Source organism: Dendrobates tinctorius, unplaced genomic scaffold (assembly GCF_039654945.1).
Source record: "Dendrobates tinctorius isolate UK_male_01 unplaced genomic scaffold, ASM3965494v1 ptg000158l, whole genome shotgun sequence".
NCBI classification, from domain to species: Eukaryota; Metazoa; Chordata; class Amphibia; order Anura; family Dendrobatidae; genus Dendrobates; species Dendrobates tinctorius.
In genome coordinates, this window is record NW_027361825.1 from 6,328,121 (window position 1) to 6,346,697 (window position 18,577).

Here is an 18,577-nt window from a genome sequence, read left to right on the forward strand (position 1 = left end):
ATCCATGGTCACGAGAAGAATCAAGCAAATGTGAAGAATACTGTAGACAGGGTCTATATATTAACATACCACACCCACAATGCAGTCCCATTGGTCTTGTGTGTTGTTGATTGGTTGTTTTTTCTTTTTTGTGGGGTTTTTCCAAAATCTGTAAAAAACGCAAACGCACAAAAAACGCATACAAATGCACAAAAACGCTGCGTTTTTTTCCTGCATGCGCATAAAAATGCTTGAAAAAAACGCAGCGTTTGTATGCATTTGTATGCGTTTTTTTAATGCGTTTTTTTGCGGGAAAAACGCGCTGCAAAAAGAAGCAAGTGTGAAACTAGCCTTAGGCACATAAAAAAAATTATAATTTTTCAGTTGCAAAAAGTTAGACAGCACACCATATCACACTTTGTCATTTTGTTGGGTTGAAATTAAGTTGTCTGCGGATCTCACACACATAACCAAAAAATATTTTCTGTTGCCAAACATCATGCTGTAGGGGACCTGAATCTAGAATAGTTTGTAGCATCTAATGTGTTATAGAAGCCTGATCCAGAGGCCACAAAAAATTCTTCTGTTCCTATTGTCATACAGTAGGGGACCTGACTTTCAAATTGTTTGTAACATATCTTCTTTGTCATGCAGGCCTCATCCAAACTCAAACAATTCTTTCTTCTTTGACTAACGCGATAGAGCACGCCATATTTCACCTTGGAAATTCATCTGTTTGCAGAGGTGGTGAAAAGTTTAAAATCTAATTTTTTGTTGCAAATACTGTGCTCCTACCACACTACCTGAGCAACATGCCTGTGAAAAAGCGAGGTCGTGATGTAAGGGGAATTAGGCTTGGTGTTCAAGGTGTACGTGGGGTAGGTGGTTTCACGCTCGTGCCTTGGCAGGTTGGCGCGAGCCGGGGGGTTGTGGCCCCACTGTGCCACAAACCAGACTACCCCGGAAGGGCCGTGACTACGACAGCTACCTCGGTCTTCGCTGCAGCCTCTGATGTTGAGGTCAGGCTTGTGCGGCAGGTAGCTGCCAAGTGCCACTCAAGGGTGGTGTCTGGCTGTGGCTGCTTATCCCACTCGGGGACAAGACACTTGGACAGGTGCGACTGACAGTCAGGCAGGTATGCACGACAGGCACTGCTGAGACACAGGGCAGGCATGGCTGAGACACAGGGCAGGCAGGCATGGATGAGACACAGGGCAGGCAGGCACGGCTGAGACACGGCAAGTAGGCACGGCTGAGACACAGGGCAAGCAGGTACAGCTGAGACACAGGGCAAGCAGGAACGGCTGAGACACTGGGCAGGTGTGGTGTGTGAAGGAACAAGTAGAGACCTGTTCACACAGCAGGTGCAGGTACTGGAGCAGGCTGGAAGGAGAAGGGTATGACAGAACAGGTTTGGACCGGTTCACACAGGAGGAGGACCGCAAGGGTGCGGTGTACAAGCAGAGCCGCAAGGGTACAGAGCAGGCAGAGCCGCAAGGGTGCAGAGCAGGCAGAGCTTGCAAGCGTGCAGAGCAGGCAGAGCTTGCAAGGGTGCAGAGCAGGCAGAGCTTGCAAGGGTGCAGAGCAGGCAGAGCTTGCAAGGGTGCCGAGCAAGCAGAGCTTGCAAGGGTGCAGAGCACAGACAGGGAGGACACAAGGAAAAACACAGCAAGGAATGAAGCCACAGACAAGGAGACAGAGAGACAAAGGTAGGACAGAGTTCAGACAGGGAAACAGTTCGAGACAAGGTACAGGGACCGAAGTATACTCAGATACAAAACAATTATAAACAAACCAAAGAAAAGGAGTCTATATCCAAAGAGAAAATCACTTCATTATTTTATTTTTACTCACAAGAACCATATATAATCTAAATTGACAAAAGTTACAACCATCAATATGACAGGGTGTCACAGAGAGAGACTAAGGTGCAACATAAGTGCAGGTGTGGGGAGGAGGACCCCCATACAGTGATTGGGCTAGAACCAGGGGGACCGCCATCAGGGTTGTTGAAGAAACCACATCAGGGGGATTACAAAGGGAGACATGCGACTGAAGTTGTCAGGGCAACAGGGGGCGGGGCGAGGGTAAAAGGAGCAGGGGACGCGCTGAGGTGGCAGTTGGCAGAGAGCCTGACAGGAGAGAGGAAGCCGTGCGGCAGAGAGAGGACTGTGGCAACTGACGGTGTGGAAAAGAGAGACAGGCAGGAGATTGAAAAAGGGAAATTTGAGACTTACCGAAGGTTGACGCGTAAGAGACTCTCCCCGGGAGTTTCCCCCCGCAAAGATTCAGATAAAGTGACGGCCGCTGATTCCCTCCGTGGTGTGACCGGACCGGGATCTCAGGCGACCGCTGCGACGACACAGCAATCCGGTACAGTGGCCAGGACACTGCCCCCCTGTCTTCTCCCACAGCTGCGGCCCCGTCATCACCGACCTCAGGGGACGTCACTTCGCTATAGGCGGCCGCAGAGCCCGTCCCGGTTACTGAGGGGACACTGAGCAGAATTTGTTAACGTTTATGTCTTTTTTGAAACTGCGTCATGACCTGGCTGGGGAACGAGCGCCTCTAAACGGACGCCTGGGAGATTGACCCCCTGAACAGTTTCTTCAGGGCCCGTTGTGCCCCACCGACCCCACTTCTTCAGGGCCTGTTGTGCCCCACCGTGCCAGCTTCTTCAGGGCCCGTTGTGCCCCACCGACCCCATTTCTTCAGGGCCTGTTGTGCCCCACCGTGCCAGCTTCTTCAGGGCCCATTGTGCCCCACCGACCCCATTTCTTCAGGGCCCGTTGCGCCCCACTGCCCAGTTTCTTCAGGGCCTGTTGTGCCCCATCGTTCCGGTTTCTTCAGGGCCTGTTGTGCCCCATCGTTCCGGTTACTACAGGGCCCGTTGCGCCCCACCGTCCAGTTTCTTAAGGGCCTGCTGCGCCCCATCGTTCTGGTCTCTTCGGGGCTGGACAAGCACAAGTCCTTCCAGGAAGTCGTGGATTACAAGGCAGCCACATCTGCAACCCCTGAGTGCTCGTGAACTCGAGCGACGCCCGGAAGGCTAAGTGTATTATAGAGAAAATAAGGACCCTTTTTGTTTTTTTAATGTTGTTTTACGAGTCCCTGCGAGGACAAATAAGTGTTTCCCCTTTTGTCTGATTTAAGCAGTTTTAGCCCTTGCGGCTTTAAAACTTATAAAAGTTTATTTCACCCCACATTCAGTCTCGTGTCTCGTCACTGCATCCTGTGAGCCTGCTCGAACCCTACACTTGGCGTAGTCGGCAGGATGCAGTCTCCGAGCGCGGACAGTGGTAGCCCCGAACATGGGGGAGCTGTAAGCTCTGTAAATAATGAGGGTCCCCGTACCAGCATCTCATTGGGGGCCATGTTGAACAACCTGCCTAGATTCTCTGGCTCAAATACTATGCTATGGAGCTGGACAGACCGGATGAGGGGGCTTTTTCGGATGCACCCAATGACCCCTGACCTGGAAGCTGAACTGGCACTCATGGCCCTAGACGGGGAGGTGCGGAGGTCAGTGATGTTGAAACCCCCGGGGCACTGCAACACTTTTGAAAAGGTGTTGCAGATAGTGGAACAGACCCACGGGGATCCCACTAATGTGGGAGAGTTAAGGACCCGACTGTTTAGCCGGATGCAGGCAGAGGGGGAGACGATTACTCAGTATATGAATGTACTCCAAGAGTTGCATACGGCTATTGAAAGAAAAGATGGGGTAGGGGTAGGACCTGTTGACATAACCCTACGTGACCTACTGGTGACTGGACTGCGAGATCCACTGATAAAGCAGGCTTTAAGGGAACGGATCAGAATGAATCCCCAAATCGACTTTTCAGAAGTGGGAAGTCAGGCACGGGTTCAGGAGCAAGAGCAGGGGATGGCGGTCCCCGTGGGGAAGGTCCGAGGTGTGGAGGCCTCCTCGAACACAGTTGAGGAACCTCAATGGGTGGAGGAGATGAAGCATGAATTGAAAAATATAAAGAGCGAGTTGGCTGAAGTAAAGAGAAGAACCGAACCGGAGACTGGACGACCCAGTGCTAATCCCGGTCCCTGGGGGTCACGCTCTCCGCGAGGTGGTCAATCTCTACCGGCCCGGTGTTATGAGTGTGGAGAACCAGGCCACTTCGCCCGAGAGTGTCCGCGGCGTGGGAGATACCCACCCCGGCGGCCATTAAACTAAAGGGCTCCGGGCTGGGGGGACGCCGCTCGGAGCCGAAAACCACAACTAGGGGTGGTGGAACTCCCGAAGATTTGGTAGCAAAGTGTCCTGAAGTTTGGGCAGAAGTAGAGGGCCGGGCCGTCCGGTGTCTGGTGGACACGGGGTCACAAGTAACCACTATGCCCGCAGCGTACTTTCAACAAAACTTTCCGGAGGCAGCAAGGCCTCAGTGGGGGCCCATGATTAGACTAGTAGCCGCCAACCAACTGCCGGTTCCGGTTGCCGGGGTAGTGTGGGTGCAGGTGACGTTGTGCGGTAAACCCCTCGGCCGCAGAGGGGTGGTGCTGACTCAAGGAGAAGCTGATCAACGACACCCCGTCACCCTAGGCATGAATATTTTAAAAGAGTTTGGTAACCTGTTGCTTAATGATCCCACACAAAGGACACTGAAGCAGTGGGGTTCTCGCACAGCTCAGGGACAGGTATTCCAGCAGCTGGTGCGAGGTGCGCGGGTGCATCGGGACTGCCAGGAGGGTGAGGCTCTGGGCAAGGTCATCGCGACAGCGGCACCCCTGCTTGTGCTGCCTCCTGGACAGACAGTGGTGGCCCTGCCAATTTTGGCCCCGATACCTTTGGAAGGCGTAGAGGTGCAGGTGGAGCCGTGTCACTCAGAGCACTTACCTCTTGGCATACTGGTGCCCCGTTCCCTCGCTACGGTGCGAAAAGGAACCGCCCTGGTCCGCTGCGTTAACCTTGAAGACCGAGATATCATTCTGAAAGCACGGACTGTACTGGCCAAACTAGTAAAGCCTCTAGAAGAAGTGCTGCCCGCTGCTGCGGTTCAATTACGAGTACACCCCGAGGATCCCGGGGAGGTAACAATACGAACCCTACAGGCCCACGAAGTCTCGACACAAGAGAAGGGCCGAAATATTTTGGAGCAGATGCGGGCCGAGCTTTCTGGACTAACTGCGGCCCAACTTTCTCAAGTAAAAGCATTGCTGGGACAGTACCATGAAGTATTTGCTAGTCATGAGGACGACTTTGGGTGTACCACCGCCATCACTCATGAGATCCCCACAGCAGGAGCGGCCCCTATCCGAGAACGATATCGACAGATCCCGCCACAACTATATCAGGAGGTGAAAACTTTGCTGGCTCAGATGCTACAAAAAGGGGTGATACGGGAAAGTCAAAGCCCTTGGGCGGCCCCCATCGTGTTGGTTCGGAAGAAAGATGGTACACTACGATTCTGTGTGGATTATCGTAAATTGAATGCTTGCACTATTAAAGACTCATACCCACTGCCCCGCATAGAAGAATCTCTGTCTGCATTGGGTAAAGCAACATATTTTTCGACCCTGGACTTGGCCAGTGGGTACTGGCAGGTGCCTATGTCAGAAGAGGACAGAGCTAAGACGGCATTCATAGTGCCCATGGGACTGTTTGAGTTTAATCGAATGCCATTCGGGCTGGCCAACGCCCCCGGGACATTTCAGCGATTGATGGAGCGATGTCTAGGGGATCTCAATTTTGAGGCCACGTTGATCTACCTGGACGACATCATCGTCTATGCCGCCTCCTTCGAGGACCACCTGAAGCGGTTGGGACAGGTACTCAGCCGGCTGCAAAAGTACGGGTTGAAGGTGAAGCCTCAGAAATGTCACCTATTTCGCTCTCAGATTGAGTATCTGGGTCATGTCGTTTCGGCAGAAGGTGCGAGGCCATCCCGGGAGAAGATTGCTGCTATCCAGGAATGGCCTACCCCCGAGACGGTGAAAGACGTGCGGGCTTTTCTGGGGTTAGCTGGATATTACCGTCGTTTCGTAAAGAATTTTGCATGTCGAGCTCGAGCCCTACATGACCTGCTGAAGGGGGCTCCCGCTGGGGCCAATGGGCGAAAAATCCAGTGGCAACACCCTCAGGAAGAGGCCTTCCGAGATCTCAAGGCTGCACTCTCGGATGCCCCAGTGTTGGCTTATGCAGATTTTTCTCAGCCGTTCATCCTGCACACTGATGGGAGTCTTCACGGGCTAGGAGCTGTGTTGTCACAAGTTCAGGATGGCCGGGAAAGGGTGATCGCATATGGAAGCCGTTCACTCCATGACTCCGAGCGTAACCCTGACAATTACAGCTCTTTTAAGCTCGAGCTCCTTGCAGTGGTGTGGGCTATGACGGAGAGATTCGCAGAGTACCTAGCGGGCTCCGAGGTGGTAGTGCGAACTGACAATAACCCACTGGCTCATTTGGAAAACGCCAAGTTGGGGGCTTTGGAGCAGCGATGGGTGGCCCGAATGGCGAAGTACAATTACAAGATTATTTACAAAAGAGGGGCCGAGAATGTTCATGCAGATGCTCTCTCTAGGATTCGACATACAACTCCTGGACAGAATCGAGACGAAGAATTAGAAGGAGAGGAAATACCGTTCGCTCTTACCGCTGCCGTGCTCACCAATGTTGATGCAAAAGTATCTTCCCCAGAGGCCCACAGGGGCATCCTGGAACAATCTCGTAATAAGTGGATACAACAGCAACAAGAAGATGAAGAAGTTGGACTTCTCCGGACATGGGTCGCTGCTGGTCAATTACCCACTGATACTCAACGACAAGCTTTAACCCAAGACCTGTCGCTGATGCTGCGACAATGGGAGAGACTGATTATCCGAAGGGGATTACTGTACCGTAAGATCACTTCGCAAACAACCTCAACGACTGTTTGGCAGGTGGTTACGCCCGGAGCTCAACTACACGAACTGGCTCGAGAGGCTCACGAAAAAGGGGCCCACTTTGGAGTCAAAAAGACTTTGCAATGGTTACAACAGAAAGTTTATCACCCACGCTTGTCGGCTGTTGTGGACGAAGTTTGTCGTACTTGCCGCTTATGTGAATTGGCCAAACCGCCTGCTCAGAGGGCCGCAACACAGACGATTGTGACTTCAGAACCCTTGGAGCTCTTGACGGTGGATTATCTGCACATTGGTCCCGCATTCCAGGGATACGAACACTGCCTCGTCATGGTGGATCATTTCACTAAATTCGCTGTGGTCACCCCTACTCGAGACCAGACCGCGGAGTCAGCCGCCTCCGCAATTTGCAGAAATTTTATACAAGTGTACGGCTGTCCTCAACGCATACATTCCGACCAGGGAGCATGTTTTTTGGGGAAAGTTATGGAGGAACTACATCATCTTTATGGGATTGATAAATCCCGGACCACACCATATCACCCGCAAGGGAATGGGGCTTGTGAGCGATTTAATCGGACATTGATTCAAATGCTACGCACTCTGGAGAGTGACAAGAAAGCTTGTTGGCCTGAATATGTTTCTGAATTAGTGTGGGTTTATAATAATCGGGTACATCGAGTAACGGGCTATACTCCTTATTTCCTGCTGTTCGGACGAGAGGGTAAAGGGATCACGGAGGTAGAGTTGGACCCCGAAGAGCCTCGGCCCTGGACCGGAGTGTCGTCTTGGGTCCGAAATCATCGCCACAGGTTGCAAACTCTTCACCGAATTGTACATACCAAACTTCAAGACTGGGAACACCCCGGGAAGAATACAACCTCCCCTCCCCATCTCCAAAGCGGGGACCGTGTGCTTGTACTAGATCAACGCCCCCAGAATAAACTGGAGTCACGTTGGGAAGAGAGTCCTTATCGGGTACTACGCCGTATCCATTCAGAAGGACCTGTGTACGAAATACAGCCCGAGCAGGATGAAACACTGCCCACTCGCATTGTGCATCGTAATATGTTACGCCTGTGTATTTCTTCCGACCCGAAGCAACTGGAACCCGTCCCGAAGACATCCGAACCGGAGTCCATATGCTGGGACTCAGACGACGAGGATTTCCCTCCAGTTCCCAAGGGCCCTCCACCCAATAATGAGCCAGTTGACACAATTAACCCACCGGCATCTTGCAGCTCACCGACGTCCACCACCCCAGAAGATTCCACCCCAGTCGAACTTAGACGCTCCGAGCGGTCAACAGCCGGCAAACCCCCCGAACGGTATGAACAAGACCAGTTCGTATGGCAACAAATATTGACACCTTTACAGACCAATCTCAATAGACTAACACCCTCGCCCGAGGACTGGCGAGCTTACAGGGTGGGGGAATGTGGGGAGGAGGACCCCCATACAGTGATTGGGCTAGAACCAGGGGGACCGCCATCAGGGTTGTTGAAGAAACCACATCAGGGGGATTACAAAGGGAGACATGCGACTGAAGTTGTCAGGGCAACAGGGGGCGGGGCAAGGGTAAAAGGAGCAGGGGACGCGCTGAGGTGGCAGTTGGCAGAGAGCCTGACAGGAGAGAGGAAGCCGTGCGGCAGAGAGAGGACTGTGGCAACTGACGGTGTGGAAAAGAGAGACAGGCAGGAGATTGAAAAAGGGAAATTTGAGACTTACCGAAGGTTGACGCGTAAGAGACTCTCCCCGGGAGTTTCCCCCCCCGCAAAGATTCAGATAAAGTGATGGCCGCTGATTCCCTCCGTGGTGTGACCGGACCGGGATCTCAGGCGACCGCTGCGACGACACAGCAATCCGGTACAGTGGCCAGGACACTGCCCCCCTGTCTTCTCCCACAGCTGCGGCCCCGTCATCACCGACCTCAGGGGACGTCACCTCGCTATAGGCGGCCGCAGAGCCCGTCCCGGTTACTGAGGGGACACTGAGCAGAATTTGTTAACGTTTATGTCTTTTTTGAAACTGCGTCATGACCTGGCTGGGGAACGAGCGCCTCTAAACGGACGCCTGGGAGATTGACCCCCTGAACAGTTTCTTCAGGGCCCGTTGTGCCCCACCGACCCCACTTCTTCAGGGCCTGTTGTGCCCCACCGTGCCAGCTTCTTCAGGGCCCGTTGTGCCCCACCGACCCCATTTCTTCAGGGCCTGTTGTGCCCCACCGTGCCAGCTTCTTCAGGGCCCGTTGTGCCCCACCGACCCCATTTCTTCAGGGCCCGTTGCGCCCCACTGCCCAGTTTCTTCAGGGCCTGTTGGGCCCCATCGTTCTGGTTTCTTCAGGGCCTGTTGTGCCCCATCGTTCCGGCTACTACAGGGCCCGTTGCGCCCCACCGTCCAGTTTCTTAAGGGCCTGCTGCGCCCCATCGTTCTGGTCTCTTCGGGGCTGGACATGCACAAGTCCTTCCGGGAAGTCGTGGATTACAAGGCAGCCACATCTGCAACCCCTGAGTGCTCGTGAACTCGAGCGACGCCCGGAAGGCTAAGTGTATTATAGAGAAAATAAGGACCCTTTTTGTTTTTTTAATGTTGTTTTACGAGTCCCTGCGAGGACAAATAAGTGTTTCCCCTTTTGTCTGATTTAAGCAGTTTTAGCCCTTGCGGCTTTAAAACTTATAAAAGTTTATTTCACCCCACATTCAGTCTCGTGTCTCGTCACTGCATCCTGTGAGCCTGCTCGAACCCTACACAGGGACACTGAGAGCAAACAAAATTACCATATGCATAGCAAGTGCAATTGTAGTCAAGAGGCCGCATAGGTACTAATTAGCATAGGCATAGTAATCCCCCAGTGAGGTGTAAATCTCTAGATAATCCCCTGCTAATAGTCCATAGGTCATAACTCCAAGGTTATTGCTCACCCATTGCTGTCAGGAACACCACACACTGCGCCCCGACACTCGTTTCGCGTGGGCTTCTTCCGGGGGCTGTTGCGGTGCTTACTATCTCAAAGTCCTCCTCATATAAGGCTCCCACAGATGCCTAGTGTTACGCAAATTAGCGGCGCATGTTTCCAGGTTCGGAAACCGGATGTGACATCACATCCGGCACCAGGAAGACCGTGCATGTCACAGGAATAACCTGATGATGTGATTGACCTGCACACGTCATCCAGCGGCGCCAGTGGGATGCATCCAACCCGTCACAACCACAGACATGCGCACTAGCGACAGCATCAATGAATACACATCTCACCAGGGGATATACTGTAGCATGCCAATTATCTAGAGTTTATACAAACCTGTCATCGCATTATATTAGTTAATATACAACGGCACATAGTGTTTACTTAAAATGAAGTGCTTGACCCATTTTACCTAATTATATACCAATATTATTTTCAGCAAATGCATCTATATACAGTGTACAAGTAATAATAATATTGGTATATAATATTGGGGGATTACTATGCCTATGCTAATTAGTACCTATGGGGACTCTTGAATACAATTGCACTTGCTATGCATATGGTAATTTTGTTTGCTGTCAGTGACCCTGCACTTATGTTCCCCCTTAGTCTCTCTCTGTGACACCCTGTCATATTGATGGTTGTAACTTTTGTCAATTTATATTATATATGGCTCTTGTGAGTAAAAATAAAATAATGAAGTGATTTTATCTTTGACTATAGACTCCTTTTCTTTGGTTTGTATATACAGTATATATGTAATGGAGTATTCCATGGGCTCATGCCTTTTTGTGATTTGAATTACAGTACATGTTATTCACCACTATTGGTTATGATCTCTGCTACTGGGATTTTGTATTATCAGATATAAAACAAGGCTTAGAGCAAGACACAGAGACCAAGACAAGACAAGGCAAAGAGTAATTGCACAGGGACCAGGATATTCTGCCTCCTGGAGGGCAGACAGAGAAGTACTAGGCAAAGCTAGGAGTAAAGGTGCTGTCACACTTAGCGATGCACCAGCGATATGATGAGGTCAGGATCGCTGGTGCATCGCTAAGTGGTCGCTAGTGAGCTGCCACACAGGCAGATCTCACCAGCGACATAGCAGCGGTCGGGGGTCGTTACTTACATGTCAGACGAGGCGATCCTGACGTCCTCCCGCCCGTGTCCACGCGTCGCTCGTTGGCACCACAGGAAGCCCAGCAGGAAGCTGACGACGAGAAACGGTCCAGGACGTTCTCGCGCGATCAGCGATAACCAGCGGGGGAGCGGTCGGAGGTAAGTATCACACATAGCGATATCGCTAGCAATATCGCTATAACGTCACAAAAAACAGTGACGTTATAGCGATATTGCTAGCGATATCGCTTAGTGTGACAGGCCCTTAAAACCTCCAGAGAAGGCGAGACATAGGACACGGCCTGGCTTACTCAGCAGCAAGAAGCTAACTGAGTTAACACTTTGCACAGGCAGAGTCCATTGGGAGCAGCTGCCCTAAATACTAGAGAGCTCTTGGTGATTGGCCAGGGACCCATCAGGCAGGTGCACACTAATTCCATAAGAACCAGAGAGTTCTGGCTCCGCCCCCATATTCACCCAGCCAGGAAATATGCACAGAGCAGAGAAGAGTCAAGAGGCACAGAACATGGAGCTGGCAGCAGACAGAAATCACAGCATGGCCTGGAGCAGTGAGCAAGTTGGTGAGTGGGGGATGGGCGGCCATGCAGCAATGCCAGCAGGGTTGTTACAGGTGGTAAGGTTAGTAAAAGCACTAGTGAACCAACAGCATCACATCCTATGCAAAGACATCTGCCAACTTCTGTTACTGGACGAGCTACTCCACTACCTTTCTTTGGCAGATGCACAGCAGTATGCTTTATTGATGAGGCCCAGAAAGAGCTTGTGCTTGAGTGGATGGCAAGTGCAGCTTCAAGTGGCCCCTCCTCCTCTTCCTCCACCTCAACCTCACACCCAGTACAGTCCACAGAGGTGACACCTAATTCCCCTTGCTTGTCCCCATGTCCCAACTCTCCAACCGTACAACTGACTGTATGGAACCACAGATGGGTGAGTCTGCAGAGCTGCTCACAAATTCTATGCCATAGTCATCAGAAGTGTACTCAAACGTTTCACAAAGTCAAGAAGAGGAGGAAAAATGCACTGATGCCCAATATTTTTTTAGCTTTTATCTGGGGCAGGATGAAGTAGGGTCCGAACAGCATCCTGACCCTCATCAGATGTTAACCCCTGGGTGGGGAGGTGATCCTGATGAGACTCAGATATCTGAGACTCACATGGACTGTATTGTGCTGTCAGGGAAGTAAGAGGAGGAGGGTGGCTCCAAGGGTGAGGAATGTGATAACAAAGAGGATGAAGATGATGAGGTGTTAGATCCCAGTTAGTGTGAACATAGAGGCACACAGCTGAGTAGGTCATCTGAGGAGGTTACATTGTGCCTTACTTCGCAGACACGTAATGATGCACAACGAGCAATGCATCCTTAGTCACAAGTGTAGCTGTGACCAGTAGCACCCACAGCTCCAAGGGGTGGCAAGGGTTGCTTAGCCTGGGCTTTTTTGACATTGCAAAGAATGAGGCAACTCACATAATCTGCCAATTTTGCAAAAAAAACTGAGTAGAGGAAAAAAGTGCAATAAATTGAATACAACATATATGAATCTTCACATGCACTATCAGCATTCGTTACTGTGGGATTCTCACTGCACAAAAATGCAGACCTGTAATGGAAGTGGACATTCCTGCTGTTTTTGACTGATCTCAGAGAATGAGAATACCACAACTTTCTCAATCCACTGTAACATCTCTGCCTGCACCTCTATCACGGTCCAGCAGTTTGTCCAGTTCACTGTACTCTGCCCTCTCTCAGCACTGCCGCCAGCCCACAGTTCCACAGTTGCGGTCACATAACAGATTGTCTCCTCCTACATATAACAAAACTAAGAGGTTGAACTCCATCTCCAATTTGTTGGCCATGAAAATGCTGCCTTTCCGCCTGGTTGCAGTCGCAGTCCCTCAATACCAATTGCCCAGTTGCCATTACTTTCCTAAGAAAGCTGTCCCTCTGCTATACCATCATGTCGCAGACAACATCACACGTTCCTTGACTAAATCTCTTTATGCCAGGGTGCATTTCACCACAGAAACTTGGACGAGTAAGCATGGCCAAGGGCGTTACATCTTGCTGACTGGGCAGTGGGTGACTCTGGTGGCTGTGGGGACAGACGCTGCTCCACAAGTTTTGGAATCACCAAGGCTTGAAGGTCAAAACTCTACATTTAATACTTCCTCCATTGCTTCTGTTTCCTCCTCTATCACCTCTAGGGCCTCCACCTGCGACCTCAACCTCTGCCTGAATGAAACACACGTTCCATCAGTGCAGAGCGAATCCCCACCACCTCTGTACTGCGCAGCCAGGGCTCACCGCAATCAGGCAGTGTTAAAATTGATATGCCGTGGAGATCACAGTCATACAGCTGAATAGTTATAGACAGCTCTCCAGGCTGAGTTTGATCAATGGCTGTCTCCGCTCTACCCGCATCCAGGGAAGGCCGTGTCCGATAATGGTGCAAACCTCGTGGTGGCCCTATGGTGAGGGAAACTCACACACGTGCCTTGCATGGCTCATGTCCTCAACCTGATTGTACAGCATTTTCTCTGCCATTATCCTGGCCTGGGTGAGCTGCTCCAGAAAGCCTGGTAGCTGTGTGCTAGTTTCCGCCGTTTTCACCCCTCAGGTCATCGAGTTGCATCGATACAGAGGTCTTTGTCCATGACAGTTAACAGGTTGATATGTGATGTGCCGACACAGTGAAATTCCACTCTGCCCATGTTGCAGCGACTGTAGCAGCAGCAACGAGCCCTGATGGAGTATGTCATGTCGTATAGTCTGGGCCAACACAGTACGGATGTGGCGCATATTACGTTTATGGAGTGGGCACAGATTAAGGACTTCTGCACCCTTCTGCACAGTTTTGAAATGGATACTAGGATGGTTAGCGCTGACGACACCATCATCAGCATCACTATTTCGGTCATCTGTATGCTGGAGGAGATGGTGGTCCCAGAGGAAGAGGAGAAAGCAGAGGAAGATGCTGAAGGGATAACCTTGTTTCTAAGTTCCAGACTGTCGTCACACAGGCAGGTGACAAGGGAGGGTGGATTACTGCGATCGAGGGGGGCTGATGATAACAGAAACTGTTATCGAAGGTGCAAGATCCAAAAAGCAAATGGAGGAGAAAAAGGTGATGGGCGAGCAACTGCCTGATGAAGAGGATAAACCTTCCCTCTCTGTTGTTCATGGTTGGTGGGAGGTGACTAAGGAATTGAGCCTCATAATTACCCAGCCACCAACACAGCATGGGCTTGGACCTCATGGTAGAGCCCGACATATGAGTGCCTTCTTGCTACACTATCTGCAACATGATCCCCGTATAGTTATGATTAGGAATACTGACTACTGATGTTGCCACTCTTTTATATCCATGTTATAAAACCAAATTTTGCCAGATGCTTCCACCCAGGAAAGGGACCTGCGAATGCTGGAGTATTGAATCACGCTTTTACACAACCTTAAGAAAGCTTTTCCACCAAGACAGCAGTGAAGCACACAGTTCGCATTGAAGCTCTAGACTTCCAACCCCTGGCACATCAATTCGTCAGTACCAAAACATTAGCAGCAGCAGCAACAGCAGCAGTAGTGTAAGTGGAAGAAGCAATTTCTGTGAATCCTTTGACACTTTTTTCAGACCAGCTTGTGCACCAGCACAACAGAGTCCAAGTCTTGCACGTGAAGAATGAATGGAGAGGATGGTGCAGGAGTATGTAGAACTGAATATCAATACCCTAACCATGACATACAAAGCCATCCACAACATGAGTCCTCCATACATCTGTGACCTAGTCACCCGGTACTTACCTGCACAAAACCTCCGATCCTCACAAGATCTCCTTCTGAACTCCCCTCTTATCTCCTCTTCCCACAATCGCATACAAGATTTCTCCTGCGCATCCCCCCTACTCTGGAACTCTCTACCACAACATATCAGACTCTCGCCTACCATGGAAACCTTCAAAAAGAACTTGAAGACCTTCCTCTTCCGACAAGCCTACAACTTGCAGTAACCACCGATCCACCAAACCGCCGCACGACCAGCTCTACCCTCGCCTACTGTATCCTCACCCATCCCGTTGTAGATTGTGAGTCCTCGCGGGCAGGGTCCCCTCTCATCCTGTACCAGTCGTGACTTGTATTGTTTAAGATTACTGTACTTGTATGCATTATGTATACCCCTCCTCACATGTAAAGCGCCATGGAATAAATGGCGCTATAATAATAAATAATAATAATACCATCAAGGAGGGTTTGGACCCTTTCATATTTTGGTCTTCCAAAATCGATGAGTGACCTGAGCAAGCCTCACATACCTTGGAGGTTTTATCGTGACTGGCAGCCAGCGTTCTCTCAGAATGTGTCTTCAGTGCTGCTGGTAGTGTTCTGACGGATAAGCACATATGGCTGTCCTCTGAAAGTGTTGACTGTCTAATTTTCATTAAGATAAATAAGTCATGGATCTCCAAGGACTTTTGCACCCCTATCGCAGACTGCAGACTAGGTGATATTGTATCATTTAGTGTCATGTAACTGCACTATGTGATATCTTTAATGTGGCTTCTGTGCCTGCTGTGGCTGCTGCTGATGTTAACATAAATTTGTGGAAATATAAACACGGGGGCGGCACGGTGGCTCAGTGGTCCTGGGTTCGAATCCCACCAAGGACAACATCTGCAAGGAGTTTGTATGTTCTCCCCGTGTTTGCGTGGGTTTCCTCCGGGTACTCCGGTTTCCTCCCACATTCTAAAGACATACTGATAGGGAATTTAGATTGTGAGCCCCATCGGGGACAGTGATGATAATATGTGCAAACTGTAAAGCGCTGCGGAATATGTTAGCGCTATATAAAAATAAAGATTATTATTATAAATAAAGATTATTATTATTATTATTATAAACAGTCATGGTTGGTCTACATCTACTGGGTTGACTGTAGTGGAAGATGTGTCGATCCCAATTATAGTATTTCTATTATCGTAACATTTATTCCACTTCGGTGGTGTCAGGCTTTCATTTTTTAAAATGCGAAAACTCCCGGTTGAGTGTCCATCTGCTGGATTAGGTGTAGTGGAAGACCTGTCCATCCCTATTATACTATTTTTACTGTGGTGAAATTGATGCCACTTTGGCATTGTCTGCCAATAATTTTTGGAAATGTGAACACTCCTGGTTGGGTGTCCATCTGCTGGATTGGGTGTAGTGGAAGACCTGTTGGTCCCCATTATACTATTTCTACTGTGGTGTAATTGATGTCACTTTGGTAATGTCTGCCAATAATTTTTGGAAATGTGAACACTGCTGGTTGAGTGTCCATCTGCTGGATTGGGTGTAGTAGAAGATCTGTCGGTCCATATTATACTATCTACACTGTGCTGAAATTGATGCCACTTTGGTGGTGTCTGCCACTAATTTTTGAGAATGTGTAGACTCCAGGTTGGGTCTCCTTCATGCGTGTTGTCTGGAGAAGTAGGCCTCAGATACCGTTAGGCCTCCACTTCCTTGGACTCAACTACCCGTGTTACTATCCTTAAATTTTTCTGACAATGGGGTAGTCTACAAAACTGATATCTGTGCCACCTGAGTGTTGCTCAGCATGAAAGCAGATAGAGGTGTTGCATGTGGTATCATGTCTCCCAGCACAGGAGGCCTACACAAATCCCTCACCCACCTTGTCTTACTGTGAGGTTCAATTGAAAGCTGGAAATGCTGTCCCAGGCCCCGATACCTCATGCCTGGCTGATTGCTGCAGTGCCATCCTACAGTTTGTATTGTGGGTAAATTGAGGCCACTTTCCTGGTTGTCTGTCCCTCATTTGATGTGTTTTGGCAGCATTTGGGGCCATTAGTTGTGCATGCGTTTGTTTTTGCCTCCCATTGAGCTGAATGGCGTTCGGTTATGTTGGACGAATATTGCAAATTCGGTGATCGTAATCCGAACCGAACATTGAAATATTCGCTCATATCTAGTGATGAATCAGTGGCTCTTTCTGCCAGTTATTAGCAGCAGCCGTGGTGGCTGATGGGATGGCTGATGGCAGTAATAGTCCCAAAAGTCACCACCTGCTGTCATTGTTCTCACTTGACTACAACTCTCATCATTCTCCCCTGATCATGCTGATCACCGCAGAGCAGGGGAGAATGATGACAGTTGTCTTCAGTATCCGGCGTCGGGGAACAGCGCTTACTGTACCACTGCTTCCCTGGCACCTGCCGTGTGGTACTGATGTGGAACATGGGTGGCACATGGTTGTCGCACATGTGCCGCAAGTATTACACTCAAGGACACTGACATCTCCGGCACCGTTTTGATGTCAGCACGAGCACCGTGGGAAAATTTCTTACGGTGCTTGTGCTAATGTCAGGTGAAAATGGGACCTTTCTGAAGGCTCCCAGAACCTTTCTCAAGGCATTGGGAGCATGAGAATTTTCTCATGATTTCGATGATGTCAGACAGGTCCTATGAGTTCACCTACTGGGCAGCAAAAGCAGATGCTGCTCAGTGTCTCTGCTGGATAATAGACTGTATGGTCGCATAATACAACCATGCAACCTGCCATCTAAATGTGGCAGAGCTAGATCCATAGTGGGACAAATTGATTAGCAGCAGAAAGGTGATAAATATTGTTGTTTTTTATTTTTAACTCTTTTGCAGATGACAAGGGCATCGGTGGAATGGGCGAGGTCATTAGTATGGTTTAATTAAGATTTATTAAAGTAGTGTGAGTCATTCATTCAAATAAAGAATTTTATTCTTGGTGTCTATGTTTTCATACAATGTGACTATGGGGTTAGTAATGGGGGCATGCATATCCATTACTAACCTCAAGGCTTGATGTCACCTGATAATACAAAGGTGACATCAATGCCCCCAACTATCACCCCACTTGCCACCACTAATAATAATAATAAATTTTATTTCTATAGCGCCGGCATATTCCGCAGCACTTTACATTTTAGAGGGGATTTGTACAGACAATAGACATTAAAGCATAACAATAATCACATAGATTATAACAAATACTAAGAGGAATGAGGGCCCTGCTCGCTTACAGTCTATGAGGAAAGAGGTGAGTGGTAACAGTTGCCCTGATTGTATGGACCAGCCATAATATTAAGTGTGTAACAGTACAGACACAGAGGGCTAATGGATGCATAAAGCATGTGGGAACATGATGCGGGGAGCCTGATTATGGTAAAATTTTTGGCTGTGCCACACAGGGATAGATTAGGTTAATGTGTTGAGGCGATAGGCCAGTCTGAATAAATGCGTTTTCAGGGCACGCTTAAAATTGTGGGGATTGGGGACTAATCGTACTGACCTGGGAAGTGTATTCCAAAGAATTGGCGCAGCACGTGTAAAGTCTTGGAGACGGGAGAGGGAGATTCTGATTATTGAGGATACTAACCTCAGGTCATCAGCAGAGCGAAGGGCGCGGGTAGGGTGGTATACTGAAACAAGGGAGGAGATGTAGGGTGGTGCTGAGCCATGTAGGGCTTTGTGGGTGAGGGTAGTAAGTTTATAATGAACTAGCTGAAGATCCCGGCGCTGCCCGAGCATAGTAACTAACTGTGGTTAGTTATAACAAATTATAATTATCCTCCATCCCATAGTCCCGTGCCCATATACCCATCATACATATCCAC